Source organism: Leopardus geoffroyi, chromosome B1 (genome assembly GCF_018350155.1).
Source record: "Leopardus geoffroyi isolate Oge1 chromosome B1, O.geoffroyi_Oge1_pat1.0, whole genome shotgun sequence".
NCBI classification, from domain to species: Eukaryota; Metazoa; Chordata; class Mammalia; order Carnivora; family Felidae; genus Leopardus; species Leopardus geoffroyi.
This window is the reverse complement of record NC_059327.1, coordinates 1,917,665-1,934,577: the sequence shown is the minus strand read 5'-3', so window position 1 is coordinate 1,934,577 and position 16,913 is coordinate 1,917,665. Positions and strand designations below refer to the sequence as shown.

At 42.9% G+C, this 16,913-nt stretch overlaps 1 long non-coding RNA gene across 1 annotated transcript; it reads right to left on the bottom strand.

The window, feature by feature from the left end:
• Positions 1 to 1,127: 1,127 nt before the first annotated feature.
• On the bottom strand, positions 1,128 to 16,576 carry LOC123584179. The gene is made up of 4 exons (XR_006705218.1): positions 16,229 to 16,576; positions 14,608 to 14,800; positions 12,492 to 13,838; positions 1,128 to 2,536 (listed from the first exon to the last, which is right to left on the bottom strand). It is a non-coding gene; the product is annotated as an uncharacterized LOC123584179 (long non-coding RNA).
• Positions 16,577 to 16,913: the final 337 nt, after the last annotated feature.

The following is a 16,913-nucleotide window of genomic DNA, read 5'->3' as shown; positions in this document are numbered from 1 at the left end:
CCACACAGACACAGAAAGCCCAGATGCGGCCAACTGGCGAGGGCAATGTACTTATTTCTGAATGTTGAAGAAAAGAAAAATCACGAAGGCACAGTTCTACACTATAGGCCGATTATTCGGCTATTCCCTTCTTTTTCCCATCCATCATTGCTTTAAAATGGAATACAAATTCAATCATCTAAGGAGAAAGTTTTTGATGAATTGCTGAAACCCACACCCTCCCTGGGACATGTTTAACCTTTCTGGGAACTTAATGATGAATGGTCCAGGAGTGAGTTTTCTTGGGGAGAGTACAATCATTATTCGCTTTGAGTTAATTACTCAGAAATAAGTGGTCTACTAGGTAGTTAGAGGAGAGAAGGAGTGCTGTTTTAAGCTGTGTATCTAATTTATGAAAAGAGAGGAGGGTGCGGCCCATGGATTAATTATATTTCTAAGTAATAAATACAGTTTTTCAAAACACTGTATTAAAAGTAAAACAGTTCACATATTCAATTTGCAATTGATGCGAAGAATGAATGACTTCATTAATTATAACATACATTTTATCTTCTTCCTTCCTTTTTTTTTTTTCCCTTTTGGATTTCAGGTGGGAAGGAGATTGAAGGCAAAAGCAGCTAGTATTGTAAAGGTAGAAACATTAAGATAAAAGAGGGCCAGTTTTAAAAAAAGCAACGTATACAAATAGCTAATGCTACGTTTTAATGTTCACACCACAATCTTTTGAAAATCATTAATGAATAGAAATGCCTTACTTCAAGGAAAGTTGGAAAGTATGAAAAATTGCCAACGCTGATTTTTATCCCTTGGTTCTATATAAAGAAAGCTGATTTTTAATCTTTTATAGGTTCACTATCCTCTTTATCAAAAAATATGTAATGTGTAACAGTATCCTAAAATTTTTATTATTTGATCACAATATAGTGAGAAAATTAATTAAAAACTTGAAGATATGTATTGATAAATTCACCTTATGCTGGAATCAGTTTCAAATGCATGTGCAGACGTATCAATTGCCCTTGGATTCCTTATATAAAGAAACAATGTTAGTTTTGGTCTCTGTTGATACCCAGAGCTGGAAAGAGACAAAAAGGGAATAGTCGTCTACAGAAAAGCTAATCCCAAGATTTAAATTACGTTGTGTTTATTTTTGCAAGGACACATCTATGGGAAAATACGTATTTATTTTCGTCTTAAATCTAACAATGTGATTAAGTACATTTAAATTCTCAGCACAAAGTACAAATATCCACCATGTAGTTTATAGAGTAAAACCTTGATATTTCTTTTTAGGAAAACTTTGTAGGAGCTTCAATAGAGTATCTCATACCCGTCTTACCTGCTTTCTTTTATTTTTGCTATTTTTTCTTTTATAAATAATTCACGTAACCGCATCTACACATAGACACAGTTCGTCATTCAGGGGTTTTTAGCGCCCACAGCACTGTGCACCCTCGCCGCTGTCTACACCCAGAATTTCCCACCATCACAAACAGTGAGTCCACACCTGTCAGGTGTCAGTTATTCCATTACCCCTCTCTCCATCCTTGGCAATCACTCATCCACCTTCTGTCTCCACAGGTCGGCTCTTTCTGGGCATCTCATACAAATGCAATCATACAATATGTGACCTTCCATGTGGTGGGTTTTTTGGGGTTTTTTTCACTCCGCATAGGGTTTCTGAGGTACATCATGTTGCAGCAGTCTCCCAGCTCCTTCCTTGTTTGGGCTGAGTCCGACGCCATTGTCTGGACAGACCACATTTTGCTTACCCATTTATCAGTTGCCAGGCATTCGGATTTTCCCCTGCTCTTTGGATACTCCGGATAATGCTTCCATGAACATTCAGGTACAAGTTTTTGTGTGCACATATGTTTTCCATTCCCTTGGACACGTAGCTGGGACAGGACTGGCTATGTCATGTGGTAACCCTATGTGTCACGTGGTGAGGAACCCCAAACTGTTTTCACCAGTGGCTGACCATTTTATGTCCCCACTGGGAACGCACGGGGGTAAAACGTCTCTGCAACCTTGCCAACGCTTGTTATTTATTTCCTGTCTTTTTTAATACAGCCGTCCTAGTGCACGTGAAGTGGGATCTTCTTGTGATTTTGATTTCCATTTTGCTAATGAGAGTGATGGGGAGCATGGTTTCCCTTGTCTTTTTACTGTTGGCTTGCAAGGGTTCTTACCACACACTGAACTTTAGATGTTTATGCCATCCATGGCTCACGAATATTTTCATCTACCCCATAGCACGGTGTTAGGTAGCATCGGGCCAGCCCACAGCTGTGTCCGCCCCCGTGGGAGGACCCTTCAATCTGAGGCGCAGGATGCGTGGATGTGGGCTAATGACCTTGTGTCGTTGCTGGAGGGACTTTAGGGGGCCTGAGGCCCGCTGGAGCTTGCTGTGACTCTTCTCCACGTGAGGGAAGCCCTTTCCTTCCAGTGTTGTCCTCGGTGCCTCAGACGCTGAGGGGCAGGGGGCAGAGGTTCTCAGGATTCTACTCCTCCTAGAAGCCACCAGACGACAGTTCTTCAACGGATATGACACAAAAGCTCAGGTATTCTTTTTGCCAAACATTTAAAATGCAATTCAACATTTAATCAGGATTCCATGGAAATAATGCTTCCTTTTTTTAACATTTTCATTTCTAGGATGAACTGGTAGTCTCTAGAGAAAACCTGCCATTCCTTCATCCACTTTAAGGAAAGCACAAATAGAACAAATAATTAGTGCACATAAAGCTTATCCTCCAAGTTCAGAAACCACAATCACAGCCTTAGTAGGAAATGTGATGAAAAGGGATTTTTGCTTCAGCAACAGTCTGAAAGAAAAATACAACCTCACCACATTGAGGCCCCTATTCTCAATAAAAGGAAGATCTGAATGGCTTGAAATTACTATTGTTAGAAATTATTGGGGCGCCTGGGTGGCGCAGTCGGTTAAGCGTCCGACTTCAGCCAGGTCACGATCTCGCGGTCCGTGAGTTCGAGCCCCGCGTCGGGCTCTGGGCTGATGGCTCAGAGCCTGGAGCCTGTTTCCGATTCTGTGTCTCCCTCTCTCTCTGCCCCTCCCCCGTTCATGCTCTGTCTCTCTCTGTCCCAAAAATAAATAAAAACTTTGAAAAAAAAAATTTAAAAAAAAAAAAAAAAAGAAATTATTTATATGTGTTTGTGTGTATGTCTATGTGCGTGTATGAGTGTGTGTATGTAAGCATATGCGTGTTTATTTTTCCATGTTAATTTATTTATTTTGAGAGAGACAGAGAGAGAGGGATAGAGAGAGAGAGAGAGCACACACATGACCAGGGGAGGGGCAGAGAGGGACAGAATCCCAAGCAGGCTCCATGCTGTCAACACTGAGCCCCACTCGGGGCTCAAACTCACAAACTCACGATCTGTGAGATAATGACCTGAGCTGAGATGAAGAGTCAAATGCTTAACCGACTGAGCTACCCAGGAGCCCCAGCACGTATGTGTTTATGTGTATGTGCATGCATGTGTGTACGTATGAATGTGTTTGTGCCACATATGTGTATGTATGCGTGTACATAATTTTCAAGTAAAACCAATGCGGACCTGTTATAATTTTAACAGGGAAATTTCCTTGTGTTTAGTTCTGTTTTATAATTTTTAATGTTTATTTTGGGGAGAGAGAGAGAGCGAGCGAGAAAAGGAGGGACAGAGAGAGGAAGAGACAGGATCCAAAGCAGGCTCCAGTCTCTCACTAACTGAGAGATGATGCCCTGAGCCAAAGTCAGACGCTTAACCAAATAGATCTGCGATCATTGCATCCCCCAATTTCCTTAGTAAATAGAAGAAAATTCACGTACAGTAATTCAATTTACATGAACAGCTTTGTCTTCTGGGACTTCAAAAACTTGTTTTTGTGGGAAAAAGAACTAATACAAAGAAAATAATTTCAAACACAATATGTAGTTTATACAGGCTCATAAGTATTTAGGGTAGAAATAGCTCCATGAGAATCAGAATAACCACAAAAGTCTTTCCAGGAAGGGTACAATTGAATGTGCAGTTTGAGGACTGTGTAATTTCAAAAAGTCACGAGATTCTACCTGAGGGAAAACCATGAAGGGAAAAAGGGGCAAGGATTAACTTGTGCTCTTAGAACAAGAGTGGAATTAACCCTCGTATAAAGAAAATCTTCTGGAAAGAAATTGGATGCAAAATTGCATACGTAGATTGGAAAGGATGTGGGAGATGAAACCCCAAGAGTGGAATGCTTACCTCCGGTCATGGCTGAACAGTAAGGCTTTAAGACAAATTTGTCAGGGTAGTGGAATAATGAAAACTCTTTACAGAAAATGAATTTATAGGGGTCATCAGGGCTAAATGAACATGCTGAGTCGTAAATATTGCAATTCCCCCAACTTTCGATGACTAGAGTTTTAGAAAGGGTTTTGAGAGTAAGAAGGGAGAGGTAGAATCAATACTTACAAATGTTAAGAGAAAATTGTAAGATATAGTATGAGTGTGTCCACATGTGATACATGAAGTCAGATGGGACCGACCTTTTGAGGCCAGATCAGCTGAGCACACGTGTTGATGTCACTGAGTACGGGTTGAGAATTATCTAGAAGTCGATTCATCAAGACTAGAGACGAATCACAAGAAAAGTTGAGTCCCTCGGGGAGGGGTAACACAGAGTCGATCAGAGAGGGGTACTGGAGAGTGAAAAGGCAATCATTTAATGGAAGGGGGGAAAATTGAGGCAAGACAGAGATTATCGATATGGGAGGACCCAGGACACCACGGGCAGAGGCCTTTGGAAAGGGGAGGCCCACCCGTAGGTTAACTGTGCCTATAACTGAGGCAGCTGGAGGGGGATAGACTTGAACAGACATAGAAAATATCTCAATAAAGGGCCCATCACTTTCAGGAACCCAGGTTTCAGCATAACCATGGCAAAACAAATGGTTGGTGTGGTGGAAAAATTAAAAGTGAGAAAAACCTGTAAGGGCCACACAATGAACCTCCTAGCAGACCCTGGACGGGCAGCTTGATATGGAGGCCGTGACTGTGGTCAAGCCAAGCCCGACTCTGGGAACAGAAGCTTAGTTTTAGGACTTATGACACTTTGGGCCATAACAGGGCGGGAAATGAAGAATTGAGACGCCAAAATAGAACCAGGGCCATCGAAGGACTGTGCATTCCGTGAGAGAACATTCTAGAGCAAACCGACTCACAAGAAATGACAAGAGACCATTCTCTCTCAGTCCGTGGTTCAGACCGCCCACCATCCCGTAAGGCATCATCGCGGCCTGCTCTCCAGTGCGACTGGACACGCGTGTCCCGAGTGGTTTGGGGACCCCCAAGCAGTCCTCACTGCAAGGGGTCCAGGTTGGTAGCATCCTCAGACACAAAGGCAAGTGCTCTCGGGATAGAGAACACACTCAAGCCCGGCCTTGCGAGACTGTCACAATTCCCATTTACGAAGTCCATAAAGAAACTGGGCCCGGGCATGAGAGCAAGCAGGAAATCAGAAAGACCCTCCCAAACTGAATACTATAGAATTCTTTTTTTTTTTTTTAATTTTTTTTTAACGTTTATTTATTTTTGAGACAGAGAGAGACAGAGCATGAACGGGGGAGGGGCAGAGAGAGAGGGAGACACAGAATCGGAAACAGGCTCCAGGCTCTGAACCATCAGCCCAGAGCCCGACGCGGGGCTCAAACTCACGGACCGCGAGATCGTGACCTGGCTGAAGTCGGACGCTTAGCCAACTGAGCCACCCAGGCGCCCCTTTAGAATTCTTTAATACATTGAAACCACTGTAAAAGGGACGTCGTAACATCAACACGGAAGGAGATCTGATCGGTAGAAGCTAAAAACATGTTTGCAAATAAATATAAATTCCAACGGAGTTACTGAAGTTAGAACTCACGACGGACAGCCTGCTGATACCAGTGGAGAGCACGCTTTTCTTCCTCTAAGATGTCATTCACTTTTTTTACCAGCAAGAAAGCGGCGAATAGACAACCGCGTTGAGGTGGAAACAGGTAACTGCAGAGCTAAAAATAATTAGCCTCACATTTCCTAATGGCAATCACCTATTCAGGAAATTTAAAAATGAGTTAAACTAAGACTTTTATGCTATTTAAGAAGGAAAAAAAAATCCCATGAATTGTAGGGGGTGTTTAATATTGATAGATGAACAGAAAAAAAGCCATCTTGAAGAAACAATCATCGTTAAGGCTGACAGTAATTACACCTGTTTTCTCCGATACAGGCTGTGAACAGACTTGTTACTATTCTAAGGTTCTGTCACATTTTTTAAATGCCAAAACAAAATAGGTTTATTGTTTGTCATGAAAGTCAATACTGCATTTGCAGGACCCGCCCCCGTGTGCAGCCAGGAATACAATCCCGGACCCCTCCCCAACCCGAAGGTAAATAACCAGTCACCAGTCATAAGCCCAGGGCAGCTTTTCCTGCCCATGAGTCCTGTCCCTGAGCTTTATAAATAAAACCACCTGTTTGCACCGTCAGCTCCGAACCCCCACGCTTCACACCACATCATTATGATAAACAGCAGCGAGTCCTCAAGGACCAGGACGAGAAGGCACCATGGGTCAGAACGCGCTCCTACTCAGTCCCCTGGTAGTTGGGGCGACCGCCGTGTTTGCCAAAGGGCTTTGTTCAGAGAGAAACACAGGTTTCACATCTTCTTGGCAGGACGGAGTTTGGCAACTCGGAGCAAGGCGCCCACCCGGGTGAGGCTCCCACCTTCCTACGGAACGTGGGAGAGAGAGGGGATCTCTCTCGCCTGGTGTTGGCATTTTAGTGACACGGCCCTCAGGTCCTTGGCCCAGGCATTCATTCCTGGGTCACAAAACTGACAAAAGTCCTAGCTAACATTTAAAAGGACTCATATAGGGGCGCCTGGGTGGCTCAGTCAGTTAAGGGTCCGACTTTGGCTCGGGTCATGATCTCACCGTTCGTGAGTTTGAGCCCCGCGTCAGGCTCTGTGCTGACAGCTCAGAGCCTGGAGCCTGCTTCAGGTTCTGTATCCCCCTCTCTCTCTGCCCCTTCCCCACTCACGCTTTGTCTCTCTCTCTCTCGAAAATAAATAAACATTAAAAAAATAAACAAATAAAAGGACTCCTATATATTTCAAAAAGAGGAGAAAATGCTTACGGTTAGGTTTTCTAGAACAAAGGATCCGATGAAAAAAGAAGGGTGGCAGTCTCTTCTTTTCAACCTGAGAAATTAAGCCTCTTACATTAGGTCACGTCTGTCCTGCCACAGGTTTGAATAATGTGTGGTAACAGTTACTACCCCTGGAGGGACAAGAAAGGCTCAGAGCTTGTAAAGGTGCCCTTGCTGAGCACATCAGGAGGCTCAGAATCGAAAAAAGCCAGCCCCCTCTCACCCCAGAAACATGGCGTCTCTAGAAGAATTTGGAAGTTGTGGGCATGAAGGGTCACCGTAGCCACAAAATCTCAGACACACACCCAAGTACATCAGTGCAAATCCCACACTGAAGGCCTCATCCAGGAAAGTAGTGCCCCCTCCAGACAGGAACTACCCACCGTGGTCACTGTTGTCCTCCACAACATGTATGGCTCAGGACAAAATAATCGATGAGGCATATAAAAGGCAAGAATGAACAACCCACTTCCAACCAACAGAGAAATCATCAGAAACGGCTCAGATATGACACACGTTTTGCAACTATCTGACATGGAAATCGAGAAAGGCGCCGGGGAAAACAAGAAATAGTTCATTTTTTTAGAGGAAAAATGGATAAGGATTGCGGCAGATTTCACATCAGAACCCCTGTAAGCCAGAAGATAACTAAGCTGCATATTCAACGTACTATAAGAATAAAAACTGTCAATCTTAATTCTATGCCCAGCAAAAGTCTTTCGAAAATGATTGAGAGAACTAAAGTCTTTCTCAGACCAAAAAAAAAAAAAAAGGGGGGCGGGGGAAGAGAGAGAGGACTAATTTCCAGGAGACCCAGTCTATAAGAAATGTTAAAGGAAAGTCTTTAGACTTGAAAAATGTTTCCTACTGAAATGTGGATCTACACAGGGAAATGAAGAACCCTGGAAATGGAAAAAAATAAAAGTATAATTAAATGTTATGTTTCTTGGTGTGAAATGCTCTAAAAGATAACTCATTCAAGACAAAAATAGTTGCAATAGCTTGTGTGTTTCTAGCATATGCAAAAGTGGACTATGAGAAAATAGTTCAAGCAACGTGATGGGAAATTTGAGCATAAATTATTGTGAAGTCCTGGCCATAAAAGGCAGACTCTGATTCATTTGAGGTGTGTGTTGTAACCCCAAAGGGATCTCCTGAAAAAGTAAATAAATACAAGAGATGTACCTCATAGATGAGGCAAGGAGATAGAATGGATTCAAAAAGGACTCACAATTAAAAGAAGAGGCAGAAAAGGAGGGCAGGATAAGTAGAGAAGAGACAGAACCATTATAGACAACAACAAAAACACTCTAAGAGATGACAGATTTTAATCCAAACATATGAGTGACCGCATTACATGAGAATGCTGTAAACACACCGATAAAAAATAGAGTGAGTCAGATTGCATACAAAAGAGACACTTTCCCCTGCCTGCAGGAAACCAACTTTGATATAAAACGATAGGAGACAAGGGAGGCTAGAGTCATCACATTATAATCAGACAAAACAGGTGTCAGAACAAGGAACGTGGCTAAAAACAAGCTGGGATTGCATTATACGAACGGGGTCAATTATCCAAAAGGACATTACAATCCTAAACTTGAATCTCCCGGTAACAGAGCTTCTGAACACCTGACACAGATATGGAACGAAGTGAGAGAGGGAACAAACCCACACTCAGTGCAGGACTTCCGCACCCTCCAGTCTGTGACTCATAGGACAATGAGCTGTGAGATCGGCAAGGACAAGGAAGACGTCCCCAGTGTCATCAGCCCGATGTCTTCAACTGCCATCGATAGAACACCCAACTCAGCAGTGGGATATACCATTCTTTTCAAGAATATTTCCATACAAGACTTAAGAAGATTGGCCATACTGTGGGCCATAAGGAAAACCTCTTAGATTTGAAAGAAAAAAAATTATACAAAACATGCCCAAACCATAATGGCATTAAAGTAAAAATCAATGATATAAACTATCTGAACAATCCCCAAATATTTGGGGATTAAGTAGACAATTTTAAATAACTCACAGGACAGAGAGAAGGTCTCCACAACAACAAAAATTACCATGAGTGGAATGTAAATGAAAAATCATCACGTCAGAATATGCAGGACCCAGGCAAACCAGTGGCTGTAGGGAAATTACAGCATTCGGTGTCTTTATTAGAAAAGAATAAGGCTGTCAAATCATTTATCTAAATGTTAACTTAAAGAAACTAGAAAAAGAAGGGCAACGTAAACCCCGTACAAGTAGATGGAAGAAAATAAAGGTTACAGCAAGAGACAATGATTTTAGGAAAAAATGAAAAGACAGAAAAATCAATGAAAACGTCGGTTATTTGAGAAGAGCAATAAAACTGATAAACTTTTAGCCATACTAAGAAAAAACAAAAAGTTTTACTTTGTGCTAGCATGGGAATAACTATGCCTATAAATTCCACACCTTAGGTGAGATGGGCCAATTTCTTGATAGACCTGCATCACCAAATTCACTCGAGGGAAATCGATAACCTGTCCACTACAATTCTAGAATTTGCAATAAAAAATCCATTAACAATTAAAATTCCAGGCCTGAAGATTTTATTGAAGTCTAAAATACCTTTAAAAAGAGAAAATAATATCAATTCTAAGCAAACAAAACAACCCCATAAAATGAAAGAGGAGGAAATACTCCCAACCCCTTTATGATGCCAGCGCCACACTAGCACCAAAGCCGGACAAAGAATCTTGAATCTTGACCTTATTCTAAGGAGAACTTGAATTATCTTGCCTTTCATTGTAATATGGGTTAGTAACTCTAAAACTACCTTTTTGTATTCTAGGACTGAGACGAGATATCTCCAGTATTGTCAATGAAGAGAATAAGAGGCTGTAGTATTGTTTCCTTTCTTTTTTCCTGCTGGGGGACTGGGAATCGATACAGAAAAATAGAATCCTCAAATTTACCCTTCAAGACTGGAATGAAATTACAATTGGAGATATTCATACATACTCCAGTGTTACTGGTAAGTTAGATAGATAATGATAATAGGTATACGAAAGATGGATAGATGGATAGACAGATAGTAGATAGATAGATAATAGATGATAGGTATTGATGACGGATTGATATGTAGACAGGCAGAGATGGGTACAGAAAATGCACACACACATTGCACGCGCATATCACTCTATCTCTGTCCATCGAGACAGCCTGAAATCCATGACTTTTTAGCAGCCATTGGCCATTCTAACCCCATGATCTTGGCATATAAATTGCCTTTTCCACTAAAGGGAGTCAGTTTCTTGGAAAATGGTTCATTCTTGAAATGGAAACATTAAGAATATGAGCTTTCGACATCTTGTGCCAGAAAATGAGGAAAATTTCAGTAAACTTGGGGACATGTCAAAAAGACCAGGGCACTAGCCTGAAGCAGTCCCCAGTGGCCGTATATGGGAAAATATGAACACTGAATAAATAATAACAGTAAAAGATTATCCTGTTGAGTAAGATAGATACAAAATAGAAGCAGAATAAAATATAAAACCAGTATCCCATACTGATATTGTCATGTAATAAATATGGAAGAATGATAGATTTAAAAGATCATCAGTGAAGTCTGAAATTAGTAGCTAAAAATTTGAAAACAAACAGGATACTTACATCATTTCAAATTACCTTTCCACAAATTACTTATTAATCAAAAGGGGTAAATTATTACATTATATTTTTACCACCTCAGTAAGATATCAAAGTCACTATCTCATATACTGAGACAAAAGGACACAGTGTCTGTCCCTCCTTACGGGTTGCATGAAGAAGTATTCAATGCCACGTTGGTGGTTTCTGGCCAAAATTCATCATCTCTGTATATACCTGAGGAAATTTCAGACTAATCTAAATTGTAGCACATTTTGCAAATTAATGATCTATACCCCTCGAAAGTATCATCATGAAGAAGGACAAAGACAAGGAAAGCTTAGGACATTTCCTAAATTAAAAGGGAGTTAGACCCTGAGCCTGGAGCATGGAGGTAAGGGTCAGGGTCATCGCCACAAACGCCATTTTTGAGATGATTGAATCAAAGGGAAGAGTCAACTGCCTTATATCAAAGTAACTTCCCATATTCTGATGGTGGTGCTTTGGTCACAGAAAGTCATGCCCTTGTTCTTAGGAAAGTCACACTGAAAAATGTCAGTGACAAAGCACTTCTCGTTCCCGATTTTTTCTCAAGATGTTCAGAAAATGTGTGTGCCCCTATGTGTATGTGGGTGTGCTTGCATGTGCACGTGTGTGTTTGTGCACACGAGTGTGTATATGTGCACACAGGTATGTATACATGCACACGTATATGTTGAGTGTATTGTGTTCATGCGTATATATGTATGTGTGCTGAATGTGTGTGTGCATGCGTGTTTGCGTGTGTGTGCATGTGCATGTGTGTGTGTGCGTGTGTATAAGGAGCAGGAGAGAAAAGGATGGAAGAGAGAAAGCAAATATGTCAATATGAATCTGGTTAAAATTATATGAATTTTCTGGGGGCGCCCGGGTGGCTCAGTCGGTTGGGCATCTGGCTTCGGCTCAGGTCATGATCTCACAGCTCGTGAGTTCGAGCCCCGCGTCGGGCTCTGTGCTGACAGCTCGGAGCCTGGAGCCTGTTTCAGATTCTGTGTCTCCCTCTCTCTCTGCCCCTTCCCCGCTCATGCTCTGTCTCTCTCTGCCTCTCAAAAATGAATACACGTTAAAAACATCTTTTTAAATATATGACTTTGTTTTACTATTATTGTAACTTTTGATGCATTTCAAATTATATCAGAGTAAAAATTTACAAATACAGGTTTGAACTGAGAAGGACACATCAGGAGGGTCGAAACCTGGGCACCTGTGAGGTGACATCTCCACTCCTGCCAGTTTCTGATCATCCCTGGTTTTCCCCCAGACTAATTTAAGCAAACCCATGAAAGTTCAACTTTATGGAGTGAAGACAGTGAAGGGAATAGATTGCCTATTGGTTATCTCAATGGCTCAATGAGTGGCTCTTACAGAGGACATAAAAACCATTAAATGCTTGATATTCTATGTGAAACACGAAAAATAGTCCCTACCTAATGAGAAACACTATTCTATGAGTTTATCTATTAGATATTCTTTTTAGAATATTTTTCCAGCTTTCCTTTGATGTAAATTTGAATGAGTACATTAACTTTTTAAAATTGAGCTGCCACATTTATAGGTCCTCTTTTTTGTGTGAAATTAAGCTGTCATATTTATAGGCCCCTCTTCAAAAAAACAACAAACAAAAAAGCAAACAAAAAAAAATCCTAGGTGTTCCTTACCTTGGCCTTCTGTCCACGTTGGCTGTTGATTCAAAAGCACTCAGTGGTGTCTCATGGGAATATTGATTTACACAGTGTCTTTAACAGGCTATCTTGTGCCTCTTTGCCCTCTGAATTTCTTTCTATTTGTGATACAAAGTAACATAAAGCCCATTAAACCACTTGTTTACATGAAATCAGAGCATTTGTTCAGACACAGCCTGTGGTCTGCCGAGAAAGACACTCCAACACCCATCTCTGTCTCCTGCTTGCTCAGGCGATTCCTTTATCGAGACTTGGAAGGCTGTCGGAAGCCAGGGTATTCAGGATTTAAAATCAAATCTTTCTTTTCAGTCTCCGTGCCTCGTAAGAGTACTGAAGCTCCAACATTCCGATGCCATCTGGAGGTCCAGCTCCTACAAAAAGGCCACCTTGCATCTCTGACATCTCAGTTCTCTTGTGTTGAATCTCCCGCGTTTCCACACGAGGTGGTAAGTCTGTGCTTCGTGCCTTGACTAAGGTTTGGAGAGCTTCAAACGCCGAGGGTGCAGCATATAGAAGTTGGAAGTGAAAGGTTCTTGCCCAAATCACCCAGAAAGAAAAGAAAATGCCTTCAGTAAAAATCTTGAAGATCATGCCTGTATCTAAGTCGCTGGAAGAGTTAAAAAGATCAAAATAACTGGTTGAAGATGGCTAAGAACTTTCTAATCATTTCAAATTTTCCTGAATGCCAAATGAGGTGCATAGAAGCGTGTGAAGAGAGGCCCATAGCTGGGGCTGATTCATATTTTGTAGAAATTATTCAAGTGTTACCCAGGGACCCAGCTGGGAGTGAGCCCGGGCGACCTCTGAAACACGTTCTTACTTTGAATTTCTGAGAAATGTCAATCTTTGTGAGTCTCTATATTCTAATTAGAAATGAAATAGATAAATTCAAGGCAAGAGACAGGGACTCTCCACATCCTTTGCCTTAAACCAGTGGAAACAAAGGACGGAACAGGAAGGTTCTCAGACGTGAGATGGCTTCTGATCTGCACATTTGAGACAAACCTCAAAACGTTTTCAACTTTTTCTTTTAAAGAGATTTTAAGCTTACTTTGTTTTCAACTTAAGTTTACCCACTGACCGAGCGTGTGGCTGGTTTTCCACGTTCCAGGGTTGGTGGGAGGGCGGACACCCAGGGACACAGGGACCAAGTCCACAGTCGGCGCCCTTGAGGGGCCTGAGTGGTTTGGTGGGATAAGACGTGGAAACAATGACAGGGTCGCATGACGCAGTTAACGGTAGAAACTCCGTCCCAGATTGTTTTGTTGAGTGAAAAAGCCATTTCTTGTGTGGTAGAAAGAAAGCGTCTGGTGGTCGGTGCTCCTGGATGGAGGCCGCCATCTACGTCTCCGTCGGAAATGGATCCGGCTGACATGTTAGACTTGAACGTGAGCGAAGGTTTTGTCTGTTGGTGAAACTAATTTTTTAACTGATCACGAGAAGTACCTTCCTTTTTTTAAAATGACTATTTCTGTTGCAACAGAGAGAGAGAGAGTGAGCAGGGGAAGGGCAGACAGTGAGGGAGAGAGAGAATCCAGAGCAATCTCCACCCTCTCAGCGCAGAGCCTGACTCAGGGCTCGATCCCACAAACCGTGAGATCATGACCTGAGCTGAGATCGAGGGTCGGACACTTAAGTGACTGAGCCCCCCCGGACGCCCCTAGAGATAGTATCTTTTACGTTATCCTCGACACACTGATTCCTTTTTGAATCCACATTTTGTGAGATTTCTTTTCTTATCGTTTAGTGTTTCTATTCTTCACTTTCTTCCTCAGAACCCCTCTGTCTTCTACTGATGTCCATGACCTCAGGGACCTTCCTCGGCTCCCTGGTTCTGAACGCCACCTGAGACGGAGGGTACGGGACACAGAGCCCCACAGCGACTGCTCTGAGCTCACAGACCCAGTTGTGCACACAACAGTCTCACCTGGGGACCACCAGACTCATGTCTTCTCTCTTCCCCTCCTTTCCCTAGCGTAAGGGGACACTGTTCCCTCACTGCTAGAACAGGACAGACAAAATCCATCAGCCCAGCCCCCTTCTAAATTCTTACTCCATTTACCAAGAATGTTTGCCCTTGAAACATGCAAACCTTCTAGCAGATGTGTTCCTCTGATGGTTGGATTGGGGCTTATGGTTGAGAGATGTTGGCCTTCAGGCACTCTGTTAGGGTCCTTCAGGTCTCCTGGGAGTGTATCTGTCCTCTGTGGCTTCTGGAAGTCTGTCTGCACCATGCTGTTCCAGCTGGACATTTCCACAAACTGGGGCCACGGTACTTCTGGTTTCTGCAAGGGATTCAGAGTGGCCAAGTCTTTAATGCTCTCCTTCATTCATTCATCTCTCTTTCACTCCCTCCCTCCCTCTCTCCTCCTTCTTTTTTCTCCCTCTCTCCTCTCTCTCTCTCTCTCCTCTCTCTCTCTCCCTCCTCCTCCTTCTGTTCTCTCTCTCTCTCCCTCTCTCTCCATCTCCATTGCTTTCTCTCTCCTTCCTCAGTCAGCTTTGCTCTCCACTTGCTGAAAGTTCCAGAACTATTGAGAAAAAAAAATATCGGCCACATAACAAAAAGGCAGAGACTCGAATGTTATGTAAACACCACGTGTGAAAAAATCTCATTGACCCAGGCAGTGAATATAACTTTGTGGCTTTGTTCATCAGAAGGAAACAATCATTCATTCCTTGGAAGAAAGAACTTTAAAAAGAAACCAAAATCAAGGGGGAAAAAATCAACGCAATTGTCCTTTTCTCAGATATACTAAGAATTAAAATTAATTCCTTAGGAATGTAAATTTCTCAGGCATATTTTCTATCTCACATACTTTATTACAGCCATAAAACGTGCAAAAAGAGCGAAAAGGGTTTGAAATCAATTTTTAGCCAATACTCATTAGCTTTTCTTCTAAGATACCTGTTCTGCTGTTCCTTAAATATATCCATTTCAGGCAAGGTTAATGGTTTCAAATGGGGTTTTTCACCTAAGTTTCTAGGTATAGAGATTTTTATCAGGAACTGGGGATTTAACTCTGTGTAGGATTACAGAAAAAGCACATAAGATTTGTAGATTGCCAACTCACATAAAGGGACAAAGACATTCCCTTTAAATAAGAAGAATAAATTGGGGCGCCTGGGTGGCGCAGTCGGTTAAGCGTCTGACTTCAGCCAGGTCACGATCTCGCGGTCCGGGAGTTCGAGCCCCGCGTCGGGCTCTGGGCTGATGGCTCAGAGCCTGGAGCCTGTTTCCGATTCTGTGTCTCCCTCTCTCTCTGCCCCTCCCCTGCTCATGCTCTGTCTCTCTCTGTCCCAAAAATAAATAAACGTTGAAAAAAAAAAAAAAAAGAAGAAGAATAAAAAACATTTTCACGTTTAACTTCCACAAAATGAGTACTTAGGGCACCTTTCCAGTTTTTTGATGGATCGCAAGGGGTACTCTAAGGTAAACATCAACAAGCCTTTATTTTTAAATATTTCCAAGGGTGTCAAGTGTATGGTCACAATGGAGAAGGCCCGGCCATCCGGTCAACCATGGAGGGGATGGCGCTCACCGCTGGGATGCTGTGCCTCCAGGGCCCCCACCAGCTGCCCCGTGGGGTTCCCCTCCCACGCCCTGCTGCCCCCTCCAAAGCCTGGATTCAGCCTGTAAGAAGTGAGGAGTCAGGGGAGCCCTCTTTTACCAGATCGCTGCCCCCCTCGCCGGCTACCATCACCCAGCTTTCTACCTTGAGTTCCACATTATCCACACGCTCGCTGATAAGTCAGTTATCACTGTAACAACCATAGCAGTGAGTCTGCGGGAGGGTCCGTGTCTTTCCAATCCTAAGGAATGTGGGGTGAAGACGAACGAGGTGGGAGCCAGGGTTTCATGCTCTTGAGCGACGAAAGCAAAGACCGAGCAGCCAGAAATGCCAACCACAGGGAAGAAACACAAGTGAGCCAGGATACTCCTCTTCCCAATTTGGCCCACAGCCTGTTGGGTCCCCAGGCAGTAACGCTCTAGCATTTCACACCAGTGGGCCTGACTGCCTGTCCGTCTGTCTATACACTACGGCTGTCTGCACTTGACCCATCACGTCTCAGCTCGACCTCCTGTCACATCGCAACCCCCTGGAGCATTCAGATTAATTGAAAGCAAAAGCTACGCATAAACTCAGTCTAATTTCTCTGTTTCATTCTACATCTTTGTTGCGAAAGACACACATTCAACAGACAGCACGGTGGATTTATTTGGTTTTTACTTCCTTGTGTTTACTGTTCGGACAGAGCTCTCGGCCCCTGGCAGTGCAGATGAAGTCAGACCGTGGACAGGACAACCACAGGTGGGGGTGGGTGACCGTCAGATGGGCGGACAGACGCAGAAAGATGGCTGGATTGTCGGGGTGGAGGGGCGTCAGGAGTCTGACTTTG